General features: G+C 42.9%; 1 protein-coding gene across 5 annotated transcripts in view; it reads right to left on the bottom strand.

Moving 5' to 3' along the window:
• Positions 1-2393, bottom strand: part of Znf592 (zinc finger protein 592) — a 48563-nt gene extending 46170 nt beyond the window's left edge. For 3 of the 5 annotated variants that reach the window (XM_078051132.1, XM_078051133.1, XM_078051134.1), the window contains exon 1: positions 2279-2392. The gene's annotated coding sequence lies outside the window, so the exon portion shown is untranslated. Of the gene's footprint in view, positions 1-2278 lie in introns of all 5 variants that reach the window. The other 2 variants (XM_078051136.1, XM_078051135.1) reach the window with 2 other exon arrangements.
• Between the last annotated feature and the right edge of the window lie 14351 nt (positions 2394-16744).

Below are 16744 nucleotides of genomic sequence, written 5' to 3' on the forward strand. Positions count from 1 at the left end.
AAACAGATCAGGTAGTTAGGACACTCAGCATAGAAACCACCCTGGCGTTACCGGCTTATCTCAAAGTACATTCCCTGCATGGGGCCAGAGACCTTTTAAAATGTAAATGTTCCTAATTACACTAGAGACACAATCCAAACTAAAGAGGGAAAGCATTTCCCTCAGGCCTGGTCGCTGTGACCCGCCATACCTCTCTGCAGACATTTATCTCCCCTCTCCCCTCACCCCACTCCCTTTCCTCCTCCAGACCCACAGGCCTCTTTCACTTCCTCCAACTTGCCAACCTCTACTGTTCCACACATGGTTAACTCTTAACCCTCTCAGGTTCTGGCTTAAATGTCACTTCCTCAGGGAAACCTTCCCCAAAGCCCCCCACTCAAATCAATCTCTTTTACTTCCTTCTCCCCAGTTTGAAATTATTAGTTTACCACTTTCTTCAAAGTTTTATTCCAAAGACACCTTCTGGGGCTGGGATGTAATTCAACAGTGAAGCAGGAGGCCCTGGCTTGATAACAACAACCAAAAAAAAAAAAACCTCAGGCCACTTAAGTGTAAATTCAACCCCCACCACTCCTGATACCTCAGATTCTCTTTCCCTGTTTTCCTCTTTAGCAGTTAGCACTTTTTAACATGATATTTTTATTACATATTTTATTGTCTACCCCCCCACACACACACACTAGCATGAAAACTCAAGGGCAGTTATTTTGCTTGCTTTATTCACTGCATCTACAACAATGTTTTTGCACACATTTGTTGACAAATATTTGTTGCTGAATGAATTTTCTTTGTTACTTATTATTGAACTGTCCCACTAGGCTAAGAGCTCCAAAACTAAAAGATGGTGTCTTTCTGGTTTACCTCAATACCCCCAACACCGAGCTCAGTCATGGGCATGTAATAAGTGCTCAGTAAAAATTTACAGTCCGGCATGGTAGTGCCTGCCTGTAGGCCCAGCTACTTGGGAAGATGAGGTAAGAGGATCACTTGAACTCAGGGGCTGGAGGTCAGCCTGGGCACACAATGAGAACCCATCTCAAAAAAAAAAATTTTTTTTAACTAAATGAATCAGTCATGATCACTGGAAGAATTGGAAGACGGTCAAAATATCCCAGTAGCTTGACATTTCTTCCTCTCCTTCACTGTGTAATTTACCTGTGAGTTTTAGGAAATAGATCCCTGAAATCCCACGGGGTACCAACCAGGCCAAGCACCTATATGTCCACATCCTGTGTGCTTAGCCACACTGTACACTTGACAGAAGTGCCCTACAGGCCCTACATGAACAGAGGACTGAATGCAAGTGGGAAAACCCAGGGGTAAAAATCATTCTACCCGCCTCCCACCCCGAATCCAGGATAGTCCTGGATGCTAAAAAAAAAAAAAAAAAAAAAAAAAAAAAAAAAAAAAGCCTCCCTGGGTGGGCCTGCGGATTTATTCCAATCCAGCACTTTTAATGTCACCTCCGGCCTAATTGGGGGGAAAAAAAGTTAAAAATCCCTGAACAGCTCTAATAATCCTGCGATTCTCAAGAGCAGGCACACCTAAAGTCATATGGACCCCTCCCCCTCACAAACGCTGATCCAAGGCCAGGAGGCCATCTGCCCAGCAGACGCTCCCCTGTCCTCCCTCGGGTCACACTGAGCCTTCCCCCAACCCCCAGGTTGGCAAGAAGAGTCCCTGCAGAGAGACAATTTCTACTCTAATCAACAGGACCGTTCTCCCCAGAGGACCCTAACTCTGGAGCAGGAATACCTGTCTGCTCCGGGAGAACCTTCTCCGGGTCAGAACTTGGGCGGAGGGGAGGGGAGGGGAGGCGGAGGGGCGCGAAGAGGGTCGATCCTCGAAGTGCCTGCCCCATGACGGCGCCAGCTCTTCGGGTGGCAGGGACAGTCGGGCTGACAGGGAGTCCTGGCGGGGCAAAGTGGCACCGTTATCCCCGCCCGGGCGGGGGGCCGCGGGCTGTCTCCTAGGGCGGCCGCCCGTCCCGCGCAGGGAGGACAGCGGCGCGCCCGGCCCGCCGGGAGCGGCGATCACCGCGGCGGAAGGGGCCAGTAGCCGCGGCCAGGGGCTGGGCTGGGTGGCGGCCGGGCCCGCCAGGCGACCGTCCGGGCAGTGGCTGCCGCCTCGGGCGGCAGGCAGGGTCCGCAGGCTGCAGGGCCCGACCGGGCGCGGGCGCAGACTCGGTCCCCGTGCCGCTCGACCCTAGCCTGCGCTGAGGCGACCCGGAGGCGGCCCCGGCGCAGTCCCGCCCGGCCCGGGCCCGGGGGGCGCTTACCTGGCGGCGGCGGCGGCGGCGGCGGCTGCAGGCCCCGGGCTCAGCCGCGCGCGTCCCCAGCGCCGGCTGCGGGCGCCACAACATGGCGACGGCGGCGGCGGGCGGGGCCGCGGCTCCGGGGGCGGAGCGGGGGCGGGCGCCGGCGGCAGGGCCCAGCCGGGCGCGGGCGGGGCGCGGGCGGAAGGGACTCGGACCTGGGCACCGGCCAGGGCGGTGCGGCCGAAGGGCTGCCCGGCGCGGGCCGGCCTCCGCCTCCCGCCTGAGGCGGCTGAGTGGCGGGGCCGACGGCGGCGGCGGGCGGGGCGGGGCCGGCGCCGCGCAGGGCTACGAGCGACCCCGCGGCCCCCACCGGATCCCTCCCGCCGGATCCGCTGGACTCCCCGGTCAGGGCCTGCGGCCGCTCCCTGCAACCTAAGTCTCCAGTCCTCTGTCGTGCCTGGGGCAGGGGCCTTCAGTGGGGTGGTAGCCGCCCACTAGAGGGACCAAACCTGCTCACGGGACTGTTTCGCCTTGGAGGACCGCGAGCGCCTCAGGAGCCAGGACGGCGTCCTCTTCATTTAGATCTGACGTGTACTGGGGCCTAGTAAAAGCTGTTAAGTGAAAGGAAGCAGGGGTGGCGTGGGCCTGGCACTCAGGTGCTCACTAAACATCTGGCCATTGCTGGATATAAAGACATGCACGTAGGCTTGGAGGCGCTGGGCGCTCTGACACGTTGCCTCTGGGGTGACCGAGGAACGCGCGGTCAGCGGAGCTGGGGCACTGGCATCGGGTGCCTCTCACTGTAGACTGGGAGGCTCTCAAGGGTTTTACCAGGGAAGCTATGATTGCCCAAGTGAAAACTCGGAGAGGCGGGCAGGACCTTCCAAGAACCCGACATACCTGGAAATGGGTCTGCACCATTAAAACAGCAAGAAAGTTAGGGTGTGGGAATGCACGTACGAGACTCTGGAGAGGCGGTGAGAACCAACTAACCACGGAGAAATTCCTTTTGAAGAACCCGGAAAGACAGGACACCGCAAGAGACTGGAAATGACACTCAACCGGGCTTGCCGTGCACCAGGCCCTGAGCCCAGTTGAGCCTTGGGTAAGGAGTAAGAAGAATGTTGGTAATGAAGGCAGTAAAGGGTGAGGAGTCTTTCCAGAAGTTTGACAGGGAGAGATAATAAAAGTAGGCTTATGGACGGGCGCTGTGATGCACTCGTGTAATCCCAGTGGCTCAGGAGGCTGAGGCAGGAGGATTCCAAGTCCTAAACCAGCTTTGACAAAAGCGAGACACAAAGCAACTCAGTGAGACCCTGTCTCTAAATAAAATACAAATAATAGGGCTGGGGATGTGGCTCAGTGCCCCTGAGTTCAATCTCTGGTACCCCACCCCCGCAAAAAAAAGAAAATCACCAAAACAAATACACAAGTAGGATTATAATTCAAAGGCTTAGTAAGAATAAAAAAGGGATTTTTTTTTTTAGTTTAAAAGTGAAGAAAAAATTGTCCAATTTGAGATATCTTAAATAAAGGAGCTGAGAGGGGAGACAGAATAATTAATGGTGCAAGTTTCCAAAAAAGGAAAAGGAGATGGGGAGAGGAAGAAGTCAGAGGGAAACTCTTCCTACAAGTTCTAAAGAATGCATGAAGATAGAAGCATTTTTGGAGACAGGGTCGAGTTAACTTGCACTGGCTAATAGCTTCATATTTGTAATCCTCCTGCCTCAACCTCCCAAGCAGGTAGGATTACAGGTGTAGGTCAATAGAAATATTTTGAAGCGGAGAGGTATGCATGTTTCCGGTAAATTCGCTGTCCTTTAAAACTTAAGAACAATTGATTCAAATCCCTATACCACTTATCATGGGAAACTCCACATACTTGCCAGTATCTCCAGAGATTCCTGGTAAACGTGCATTTCTTTTTTTCTTTTTATTTGTTTATTTATTTAGTTAGTTGTTGTCAGTGTACCTTTATTTATTTATATGTGGTGCTGAGAATCACACCCAGTGCCTCACACTTGCTAAGCAAGTGCTCTACCACTGAACCACAACCCCAGCACCTGTACTTCTTGTAATTATCTCTGGTCCCATTTTGTTTTTTCTTTTTTCCAGTACTAGGAATTGAATCCAGGAACACTTTGCCACTACCCTTTTAATTTTTCACTTTGAAACAAGGGCTCCCTAAACTGCTGAGGATGGCCTCAAACGGTTGACCCTCCTGCATCAACCTTCTAAATAGTTAAAATTACAGGTTTTGCCACCACTTTGAGCTGAGATTTGGCCTGAGCCCAAGTTTCTTGTTTATAAATTTTGTATTGTGCTCTTTAAGGAAATTTGGCACCATACACTGGATATCACCCATATATTTCTCCCAACATTGTATACATTCATGTAAACAAAATGGCAATGTTATGACTGTTAAATTAGTTTATGTGTAGCCATTAAAAATCATGTTGAAGAAAAAGACTTAGTGACATAAGAAATACTTGTAATTAAAATACACTGTAAGGAAATATAATATGTATCATGAATAGATTAAAAATGGGACTTTTATATTTTCTCTGACTTCTGTATTTTCTTACTTTTACAGTGCATTTATATTTCTCTTAGACATAGAGAATATAATTTTTAAAATATTTTTTAGTTATAGATGAATGCAGTATCTTTATTTTGCTTATTAATTTTTTTATGTGGTGCTGAGGATCGAACCCAGTGCCTCACATGTGGGAGGCAGGCACTCTGCCACTGAGCCACAGCCCCAGCCCTAGAAGATAATTTTTTAAACTATGCTTTTAAAGTATTTTAGGAGGAATTTTTAAAAGATATTTATTAATTTGGAAAGGAAAATATATTAGGATTCAAGAAAAGGAAATTGAAAGTGGAATCTGTAATGTGTGGATGGGACTTTAGCAAGCAGAGATAGATGAGGTCAGGAGACTATCCTAGGCAGAAGGAACAATGCAATCAAAAACCCAGAGTAGGGGTTAGGGCTGTGATTCAGCAGTGGCACACTTGCCTGGCATGCATAAGGCACTGACTTGGATTCTCAGCACCTCATATAAATAAATTAAATAAAGGGGGAAAAACCGGAGAGTAGGAAATTGATGGGGTGCTTAGGGAACACCAAGAGGTCTGTTTGGCTGGAATACAGGATTAGTGTGAGGGATATCAGTCTGGAAAGTTCAAATAGGGTCCTGAATGCCAAGGTGAATCCTTTGGACTTTGTGGGTCAAGAGGACCAATGGGATTAGGCAGATAGGTTTTTTTTTTTTCCAGTTATGGGGATCAAACCCAAGGCCTTGCACATGCAAAGCAAGATCTCTAGTGCTGATCTACATCCCTAGCCCACAGATGATAAATCTTGAGGTAGATTTTTCTATAATCTCTTACTTAGTGAGGTGGTAGGTCTTCGCCCTTTAGTCCTAATATTTGAACATGTGATTGACTCTGAACAATGAGGTAGGGACAACAGTCATTGCATTCCAGCTATTTATAGAGTGAGATTGAGTCTTACATCTCTGGTTATTACTATAATTTTTATTCACTAGATGATGGCAGAGTTTTGGAGAGAGAGTTAATTAGCAAAGCGAGTAAAGGGAGAAGAAACCAGGGGTTTAAAAACTTTTTAATTGTGATCCTCCATAAGAAATGCACATTTACATCTCAACCCAGGATATACACATGTGTACACACATAAAAACACTTCTAAAGCAAAAGTTTCATGAAGTATCACCCTTATTTTATACAATATATGATGATATTTTAAGTTTTATTTCCTTTTAAGTGTTGATCAGTACTGATCCCATTGACTCTATTACCCTCTACCACATTACAAGACTTAAAGAAATTGAAAAGAAGCTAGACTATCCCCTGCTATTTTCCAGTTCTAACTTTGAATAATCTTATAGCCTATGACCTTAAGCTTGCCATGTTTACATGTCCCAGAAATCAACAGAGCAGACAAGATCCTCACAAGAAGATGTGGGGGAGGTGATAGAAGGGTTGGCAAGAACCATGTTTGGGTTCCTTCCTCTTCATTTCTCAGTAAATATTTCCTATTATCAGTATTTCTTAGAGGCTGTAAATATTTTGTCCAACTTAAGATACAGATTGAAACCTCAAAAAAGGCAAACTATTGCATGCAGACTAGAGACAATTTTTCACTTAAATGAAAAAAATCATGGACTTAAAAGAAAAATGTATCTCAATTGTGACTGTTATTTGTGACAATACATAGAATCTGTTTTATTCAACACTTTTGGAGAATTATAGGAACAGTAAGTATCATCCCCTCCTCATAAGTTTGGATCTAATGAACTGGGCACAGTTGTGCATGCCTAGAGTGCATCCTTGGCAAAAATCTGTCTCAAAAAGGGTCTTAGGTTATGGCTCAATGGTAGCCATTTGCCTGGCATGTGTGAGGCATTGGGTTGGATTCTCAGCACCTCATATAAATAAGTTAAATAAAGGTCTATCAACAGCTAAAAAAAAAGACTGGGGATGTGATTAGTGGTAAAGCACCAATGGGTTCAGTCCCCGGTAGCCATCAATCAACCCCCCAAAAGGCCATACATACAACACCCAGTCTTTAATTTTCACTTGAAAACTAATTTAGCTTTTTTTTTTTTTTTTTTTTTGTACTGAGCTCTTCCCCAGCTCTTTTTATTTTTCATTGAGACAGGGTCTCACTAAGTTACTGAAGCTGTCCTTGAACTTGTGATCCTCCTGTCTCAGCTTCCTGAGTCACTGGAATTGCAGGCATGCACCACTGGGCTGGCCCACTTAACACTCTTTAGATGTGCGCTAACCCTTTTCTGATTATGGTTCCTGAACCATATTTCTTTTCTTTTGTGGGGGTGGGGGTGGGGAGAGGTTGGGTTTTGTTTTTTTGTTTGTTTTTAAATTTTTTATTATTTTTAGTTATACATGACAGTAGGAAGTATTTTGACATCATACATACATGGGATATAACTTCCAATTTTTGTGGTTGTACGTGGTGTGGAGTTACACTGGTCATGTATTTATATAAGAACATAGGAAAGTTACGTCCAATTCATTCTACTGTCTTTCTTATTCCCATCTCCACCTCCCTTCCCTTCATTTCCATTTGTCTAGTCCAGTGAACTTCTATTCTTCCCTCCTCCTCACTTACTGTGAGTTAATATCCACATATCAGAGAGAACATTTGGCCTTTGGTTTTTTTTGGGACTGGCTTATTTCACTTGGCATGATAGTCTCCAGTTCCATCCATTTACCAGCAAATGCCATAATTTCATTCTTGTTTATGGCTGAGTAATAATTCATTGTCTGTACATACCACATTTTCTTTATCCATTCTTGAACCATCTATAAATTATATTCATGATGCATTTTCTATGATTTCCAATTTGTTTCTTTAAAATTGAAGAGCTGGGTGCCACATCAGGAGGTTAAGGCAGGAGGATCACAAGTTCAAAGCCATCCTCAGCAATATAGTGAGGCCCTAAGCAATTTAGCGAGACCTGACTCAAAATAACAAAAATGAAAAGGGGAAGCTAAGGATGTGGCTCAGAGGTTGAGTGCCCCTGGGTTCAATCCTTGGTACCAATAAAATAAAATATATGAAGAGTTAAAACCTCTTACAAAGCAATATAAACAGTAGTTCCTTCTTTTTAGAAAAAAAAATCCTGTTTTGTTGAGGGCTGTGGTGGTGGCCAGGATGGTGCCATACTGGCCTTTAATAAGCATAGTTCGCAGAAGAAAGGGAAACTGATATGTAAACAAGGTAAGGAGGCTAGATGAATGAAAGAGGAATGTTGGAGAGCAAATCACTTACTTTTTCTCTATCCCATTCCCTAAAAAATCACTGTCCCTCCAGTCACTTAGCTAAAAGTAGCTTTAATATGTTTGTTTGTTTTCAAAGTGTCAGGGAACAAACCCATGGTTTTCCTCTTATTGCCTCAGGCAAGTACTCTACCACTGAGTGATACCCTGAACCCCAAAATGGCTCTAATTTTATTTATTCAGTACTGGAAATTGAACCTAGGGGTGCTTTACCACTGAGCTACATCCTGGTCCTTTTTATTTTTATTTTGAGACAGGGTCTCATGAAGTTGCTGAGGGTCTTGTTAAATTGCTGAGGCTGCCCTCCAATTTAGGATACTCCTGCCTCAGCCTCCCAAGTATCTGGGATAATAGACATGTGCCATCACACCCAACTACATAATGGTTTAAATGATTTAGGGTTTGTATGACTATCAAAGAAGTTCAAATCATAAGATTACCTAATAAATTAGCAAAATATACTGTGAATAAGTATTTTCCACTGCTAATGAGATGTCGCAACTGGTACATTCAGAGCAAGCTGTGGCTGTGTAAATTAGTGTAATCCTTTAGAAAAGCCATTTGACAGTACTCTGAAGAGCCTAAATAGAGAAGTAACTCTCTTTTGACTCATCAGTACCACTCCTAGAAACTTTTTTCTTGAGAAGTAATCCTCCCCCCAAAGAGAGTAGCCCCACCACAACAGTATTTGTTATAATCATTTGTGATAGTAAAAATTTGGAAACATAATAAATGATTAAGTAACTATTACTATGCAACATTGTTTAACTTGACATTTAACTTGACACAGAGAAGGAGGTAACTTGGAAAACATTTGATTACATATTAAATGAAAAAAATGATACAGTTCACTAAAGTGTACTAAGAACCATGGAACTATACTTTTTTTGGGGGGGTACCAGGGATTGAACCCAGGGGAGTGCTTAACCACTAAGCCACATCCTCAGCTGCTGGGGGCCATCTATGAGCTGAGTGTGAACTGGGCAATGTTGGAACTATTAGGCAGAGAAGCTGCTCTTTTGGGAACAACTGGGCGGAACCCCCCAGTTGGAGAATGTCCAAATCATGCTGGCACCCTGACCTAGCTCATAGCTTCAAGTTCAAACACAGCCCCAGAGATGAGAGTAACCCACCAAGAACCAAATAACCTGTTTACTGAAGGACCCCTGCCACATCAAGAAGCAAGCACCGAAAAAAGACTCCTCCTACACTGAAACCTTGTACCTACCAGTTCCCTTTGATCTGCATCACTATAAATAAAGCAAGTTCCAGCCGCTTCTTTATTAGAAGCCAGACCCCTTGGGTCGGCTCAACTGGTCATGCCCCTGCTTTCAAAATATTCTTCCCTTTTGTCTTTATTTCTGATATATTACTTTATTTCTGATATATTACTTTCATAGCTTTTATTTCACAGCAAGCCCATCCCTCTGACTGGTACCCATTCCCTCACCCACATGGGACGTGAGCAAGACTCAGCCCTTTTTATATTTTTTTTAGAAACAAGGTCTCACTAAGTTGATGAGGCTGGCTTTGAACTCACCACCCTCCTGCCTCCCAAACTGCTGGGATTACAGGCATGCACCACCACACCCAGCAAGAACCATGGAACTACAGACTTTTGAAGGATAAATTTTGTGGCTCATAGCTCAATTTTTCTTAAAAAGATACAATTGTGGGGCTGTGGTTGTGGCTCAGTAGTAGAGTGCTTGCCTTGCACACATGAGGCACTAGATTCCATCCTCAGCACCACATAAAGTAAACAAATAAGAAAAATAAAGGTATTGTGCCCATGTTCAACTCCAGAGCCACTGGGATTACAGGCATTTTTAATGTGTAATTTAACATTTAAAAAGCAACAATGTACAAAAATGTGGGCAGGGTTGAGGGAAAACAGAATGGAAAGTGAAGGACACACAACACTACCTCTTAATTTTTCTCTCAACTCTCCTGCAGTACTACCACTGGTAGGGCCCAAACAGGAAGCCTAAAGGCAAGTGAGCCCAAATGACACTGCTCTGTAAGACCAGCCTGTGGAGTTAAAGAGCAGAGTATAGGGAGGTGGAGAGTAGGATCAGGAGAGGCAAAGGCAGAATAGCTGGGAGGTTTGGGGGATTTTTCCATTTTCCCCCTCCTTTCTCAATTACTGGAGATTGAACCCAGGACCTAACATACACTAGGCAAATAGTCTACCATTGAGCTATATCTTCAGCCCAGAATATGCAGCAGGTGGGCTTGGGGATGTAGCTCAAAGGTAGAGTACTTGCCCAGTATATGTGAGGCTCTGGGTTCAATCTCAGTTTAAAAGGAGAGAAGAGGCTAGGGTATAACTCAGTGGTAAAGTGCCTGCCTAGCATGTATGAGGCCCTGGGGGGGTGGGAACAAGAAGAAGGGAAAGAGAATATTCGGCAGGTATATGATCAACTAATAATGTGAAAACTGGGGCCAGCAAGACCCTGTGTGAAAATTAAAAATGCAGAGAGGGCTGGGATATGGCTCAATGGTTAAGCTATAAGTGGCCAAGGACTTCCAGGAAGCCTGGAAAAAAGCTCTGGTAGCTATAAGACGGGTAGGAGAGGTAGAAAGGGAAGTAAATTATTTACTCATGCTGAAACAAGGATAAGAACCAGAAGTTGGACCATTTTATTGTTTCACTATTGAGCTGGAGCCAGGCAGGGTGGCATATGCCTGTAATCCCAGTGACTCTTAAGGCTGATGCAGGAGGATCACAAGTTCAAAACCAGTATTAACAACTTGGTGAGATCCTATCTCAAAATTTAAAAAAGGACAGGGATGTAGCTCAGTGACAAAGCACCCCTGTAATCAATCCTAAAAACTTCTCAACCCCCCCCAAAAAAAAGAAAGAAAAGAATAATAATAATACTGAATTGGTATCTGAGCTGGGGAGGAGTTAATCAGAGACATGTGTGAGTTAAATTGGATTGGAGCACTAAAAATTCTTCCCCTATAGGATATTAGCTTATATATTTCTTTTAACCTTTGTTTATTTGTATATTTATTTTTATGTGGTGCTCAGGATAGAACCCAGGGCCTCACACGCACTAGGCAAGCTCTCTACCGCTGAGCCACAACCCCAGCATCTATATATTTCTTTTTCCTAGCAACACTTTATGCATTCAACAAATAATTATTTGCTACCTATACTGTTCCAGAAACCACTAGGCCCTAGGGAATTAGGAGGAAACAAAGTTAACCTTGCTGTATGGAGTTTCATCCTGGTGGGGGTGTGCAAACAATAGATAAGTAAATATGTTAAATCAATAGGCATAAATAACCCTGAACTCATGCACTCTTCAAGAACTCCTGGATTTGTGGGCTATTTGAAGAGTGAAATGAAGAAGCTGCAGCATGTGCTTAATGATTCAGGCATACTTATTGAGCTCCTACAGGCAAGGAGCTGTACTGAGTGACACCATCCAGTATGAGGCATGAGGTGAAGGGTTGTGTAGGGTTACAGGGTAGTCAAAGGCAAACTCTGAGCTCAACTCTCTGGCTTCAAAATCCTGCCAGGTGACCTTGGCTAATTTACTCAAGCCATCTGTACATCACAGGTGCTTTATAGGGGCAGTACTCTCACCTACTTCATGGGCTATTGTGAGGATTAAATGAATCATCTATAAAGCACTTAGAATTCAGGGCATGCAGTGGAACCCTGGCAGAGGCTTCAGGCAGAAACCAGAGTGGAATGCAAGAAGAGAAAGTGTAGAGAGTCTGGGCTTGATTTCCAGAACTCTGACTGAAATAAAGGAGAGAGGCAACAGTGGGCAAAGTAAGAACAGGAAGAATTTAAAAGGGGGATGTAGCAGAGCAGAAGTCACTGAAGACACATCACTGATGATCTGCTCAAATGGCAGGAGGGGAGAGATCTGAGTAAAAGGTAGAGGCCCAGCTTGAAGACACTTCCCTTGTGAGATGGAGGGGAGGAGTCCAGAGTGGGTGCAGGTGCTGACTCTCATGTAACCACAGGCAAGTGAGAAGGAATGTTACCAGTGGGGGAGGGGGAAAGTTTGTGAAACACCATTTCCAAGAGGGGAGAGGGAAAGATGAGAGCACCAGAGATTGATTCAGAACAGTGAACTGATAGGGACACTGATCTGCCTAGTTGGGTAAGTTCTGGTGGTTATGGGAGATATAAGTGGAGAAAAATCATTCCCCAAAGGGGCAGTGAGTGTCCAATGTCGTCATAATGATGCTAGGTAGAATAGAGCTGAATAAAGGATTGCTGGATTTGGCAACTGTGTGGCAATAGACTGAAGCAGAATCTTTTTTTTTTTTCTTTAAAATCAGTCCTGGGGATTGAACACAGGGCCTCACAAGTGCTTTACCACTGAGCCACATCTCCAGCCCCTGAAGTAGAATCTCGAGGACCACTATAATGTTAAAGCAAATGATACATGGCAGAGAAGAATGGAGAGAAAGAAAGATGAGGCTATAAGCCACATGCCATCCAAGAACTGTCTAAGTGGCCAAGGATTTCCTAACTAACTCTGAAATGAAAAGGAAAAATAAGACATTAACTAGAGAGAATTCCAGAGTCAAGTGAGGAATATTTTTCTTTCTAGAGGTCAAGAAAGCTATACTTATTTTTTCTTCTTCCCTTAAGACAAAACTAGGAATTGTAGATACTGGCAAGAAATAAATGGGGGCTGACGTTGTGGCTCAGCGGTAGAGCACTTGCCTAGCACATGCGAGGCCCTGAGTTCGATCCCCAGCATCACATAAAAATTAATTTATTTTTTAAAAAAGGAATAAATGGGGCCTGATAGTCTGTTGGGATATGATACCAGCATAATATGGTAGTAAACAACTCCTCTGAACCAGTATTTTCTTTCTTTCTCTTTGGTGCTAGTAATTAAACCCAGGAGCACTTTACTACTAAGCTACATCCTCTAATTCATTCTGTCTCTCTCTCTCTCTCTCTCTCTCTCTCTCTCTCTCTCTCTCTCTCTCTCTCTCTCTATTTGAGACATGGTCTCACTATGTTACTGAGGTTGGCCTCAAACCTGTGATCCTCTGACTTCAGTCTCCCAAGTCACTGGGATTATAGGCATGTATCATTCACTGTGCCCATCTATTATTTTAAATAAGATTTATTTTATCCCCAGTTTTCAGAGGGAGAAACTGACACTCAGAGAAGTTAAATCACTTGCCCAGGATCACTTACCCTGATTGTTAATGGAAAAGTCAGGATTTGAACCCAGGTCATATGACTCAAAAGCACCATTGTGTACCTACTCCTATGCCAGAGACAAGCAGAAAAGTTGGGGGAAGGAATACTTCTTTCAGAACTGAGGAAGGAAGAATTAGAAGAGGTTCATATATTTATGATTTATGCTTATTTTTGTTTGGAATTATTTTCCTTCCCTCTTGCATATATAAACACATGGACCTTTAAAACTGGCATGATTGAGAAAGTCTCATTTTATGTAGAAGTAAATTCAGGCCAAAGAATCTGGCTTAGTTTTTCTGTAGTCAGAGAATGAATTAGACATGGCCAAGAAAGTTCCTGCTGAAGACTCAGGACAATTGTGTGGCCCATTCATTCACCCAACCCTCTATCCAAATGAATGCCTTATGGGAGAATTAATTCTCTTTTAATTCAAAAGAATGTAGGGGAAAACAATTTGTACATATCTGCAAGTTGTTTGTGGCAATTATAAGGATTTTGAGATGTATTTGTCATCTATCAGTATTTTCTGGTGGAAGTCTTCAAAATATTTGCCTAGGAGCTGGGGATATAGCTCAGCAGTAGAGCATATGCTTGACATGTGTGAGGCCCTGGATTTGTTTCCACCAGCACCAAAAAATTTATATATATTTTTTTCACACACACACATATATAATGTATACATATAAAATGTATAATGCATGCATACATATGTATGCATATATTATATATATATATTACATGTGATACATTTTCTATACATATATGAATATGCACATATATGTGTACATATATTATATATACACATATATAATATACATATATGTGTATATTATATAAGTGAGGCCCTGGGTTTGATTGCCCAGCACCAAAAATGATACATATATACATATATACATATGTATAATATACATACATGTGTATATATAATGTATGATATATACACATATAATATATGCATATATAGATATATGTGTGTGTATATATAATTTTTTGGTGCTTGGGAATCAAACCCAAGGCCTCACCTATGCCAAGCAAATGCTCTACTGCTGAGCTACATCCCCATCCCATATATATATATTATTATATATTAATATATTATATATATTATTATATATTAATATATTACATGTGTGTGTAAAGAACAGACCCATGTATTTTTGTCAAACTCCCACATGGAATGAATGCAGAAAATTCCAAAATAGGGGCCAGGGATGTAGCTTAGAGGTAGATCAGTGCTAGAGCATTTGTCTAGTATGTTTGTGACTCTGGGTTCCATCCCCAGCACCATGCACCTGCACATATACACACACACACACACACACACAAAAAAAAATTCCACCAAACCAAACCATAAAGCAAAAGAACTGTGTAATGTCCATAGTCAGGTCATAGGCACAGGCTAGAGACAGAGACATGAAAATTGGGAGCTCTGATGAGCAAACTGTGCAAACAGGACCCAAGGTCCAGGACATGATGAGCAGATCCTGTCCCCACACAAATGACTCAGCCCCAGAGGTTACACCAAATGTAGATGAGAAAATGCCAGGATTCAAGGGCTTTTTAGTAGATCAATAAATGATTGAAAAAGCCAATCTAAGTGGGTTGGGGATGTGGCTCAAGCGGTAGCACACTTGCCTGGCATGCTTGTGGCCCGGGTTCCATCCTTAGCACCAAAGATGTTGTGTCCGCCCAAAACTAAAAAATAAATATTAAAAAAAAATTCTCTCTCTCCTCTCTCTCTCTCTCTCTCTCAAAAAAAAATTAAAAAAAGAAATATAATACTTTATATAGAAATATAATACTACATGTGAATGTGGTATTGAATATTTTGTGTATAATTATAAGGCACAAATGATAAATAAATAAATAAGAGATGAGTAGAGTAGATGAAAGGGATAGTAAGGGAGGTTCAGAGAAAGGAGAAGCCCTAGGGATTTAAATAAAACAGATTATGTTATGTGCACATATGACTAACTCACAATGAACCCCATTATTATGTATATTTATGATGCACTAGTAAAAACACAAAAACAAAACAAAAAAAAAGAAAAGAAAAAGAAATACGAACAAGCCAGGTGCTGTGGGGTACACAGCTATAATCCCAGGGACTTGGGGGGCTGAGGCAGGAAGATCACAAGTTTGAGACCAGTCTGGAAAAGCCCTATACAATTTCTTTTCTTGTTTTTGTTTGTTTGTTTGTTTGTTTTCCCCCTCCTCCTCCTTATTCTCCTGGACCTACACAATTGAACAAGAGTCTGTCTCAAATTTAAATATTATATATATATGAACTAGGATGTATTTCAGAAGCAAAGCACACACCTGGGTTCAATCCTTGGTGCCAAAACAAAAAAGAAAGAAAGAATTTTTTTAAAAAAAAGAAGAAAGAAAGAAAAAGAAATATGATGGGAGCCACATATACAATTTTAAAATGTAAAAAAGAAAAAGTGAAATTAATTTTAATAACATACTTTAGCTCAACATATTAAAATAATTGTCATCCTACTTGTAATCAATATAATGAATGGTTTCCATTTCTTCATGCTGTCTTCAAGATCTTGATATATTTATCACACACAGCATATCTCAGTGTGAACTAGCCTCATTTCAAGTGCTCCCAGTCACATGTGACTAGAGGCTTTTGTGTCAGACAGTATGCAGAAAACCATACTTGACCTTAGAGTATTTTGCTGTTGTTTTTCCATATCTCTTCTTTCTTCTTTTCTACCTTTTTAAAAATTTTATGATTTAAAAAAAAATTGGGGTGAACATGGGGCATGGCTTAATGATAAAGTGCTTATCTCTCAATTGTGGGGCCTTGCCTGGGTTTGAATCCCAGCACCAAAAAAAAATGGTCCCATGGATCTGTCCCTAGCTTCAACAGTGTTTGGACTGCACAGACCCAGAGACTCTCTTTCTTCTAGCTTCCAATTGCCTTCCAATCTGATCTCCATTTGCAACCTCCAGGACCATCTTTTTGCCCATCACCTGCTTTCAAGACCAGCCAACTCCGTTTTTTTGTGGTTAGCTCCTTATTGCCCACCAACCATGATCTCCCAGATTCAGAATTATTCCACTGATGTGGAGGCTGTTATCAACCGCCTGGTCAATTTGCGTCTCTGCAGCCAGGCATGGGGACACAATCCCTGTAATCCCAGTGGCTAGGGAGGCTAAGGCAGGAGGATCACGAGTTCAAAGCCAACCTCAGCAATTTAGTGTGGCACTAAGCAATTCAGTGAGATCCTGTCTATAATAAAATATTTAAAAGGGCTGGAGATGTGGCTCGGTGGGTACCTCCAGGTTCAATTCACAGTACCAAAAAAAAAAAAAAAAATCTGTATACCTCCTACACTCACCCCTTCCTCTGGGCTACTATTTCGACCATGGTGCTGTGGACCACTTCCTCAAGTTGGCAGAGGAGAAGGGCAAAGTCTCCTGAAGATGTTAAAACAAAGTAGGGGCCTGTTTCCAGGACT

The sequence above is a fragment of the Ictidomys tridecemlineatus genome, chromosome 5 (genome assembly GCF_052094955.1).
Source record: "Ictidomys tridecemlineatus isolate mIctTri1 chromosome 5, mIctTri1.hap1, whole genome shotgun sequence".
NCBI lineage: Eukaryota > Metazoa > Chordata > Mammalia > Rodentia > Sciuridae > Ictidomys > Ictidomys tridecemlineatus.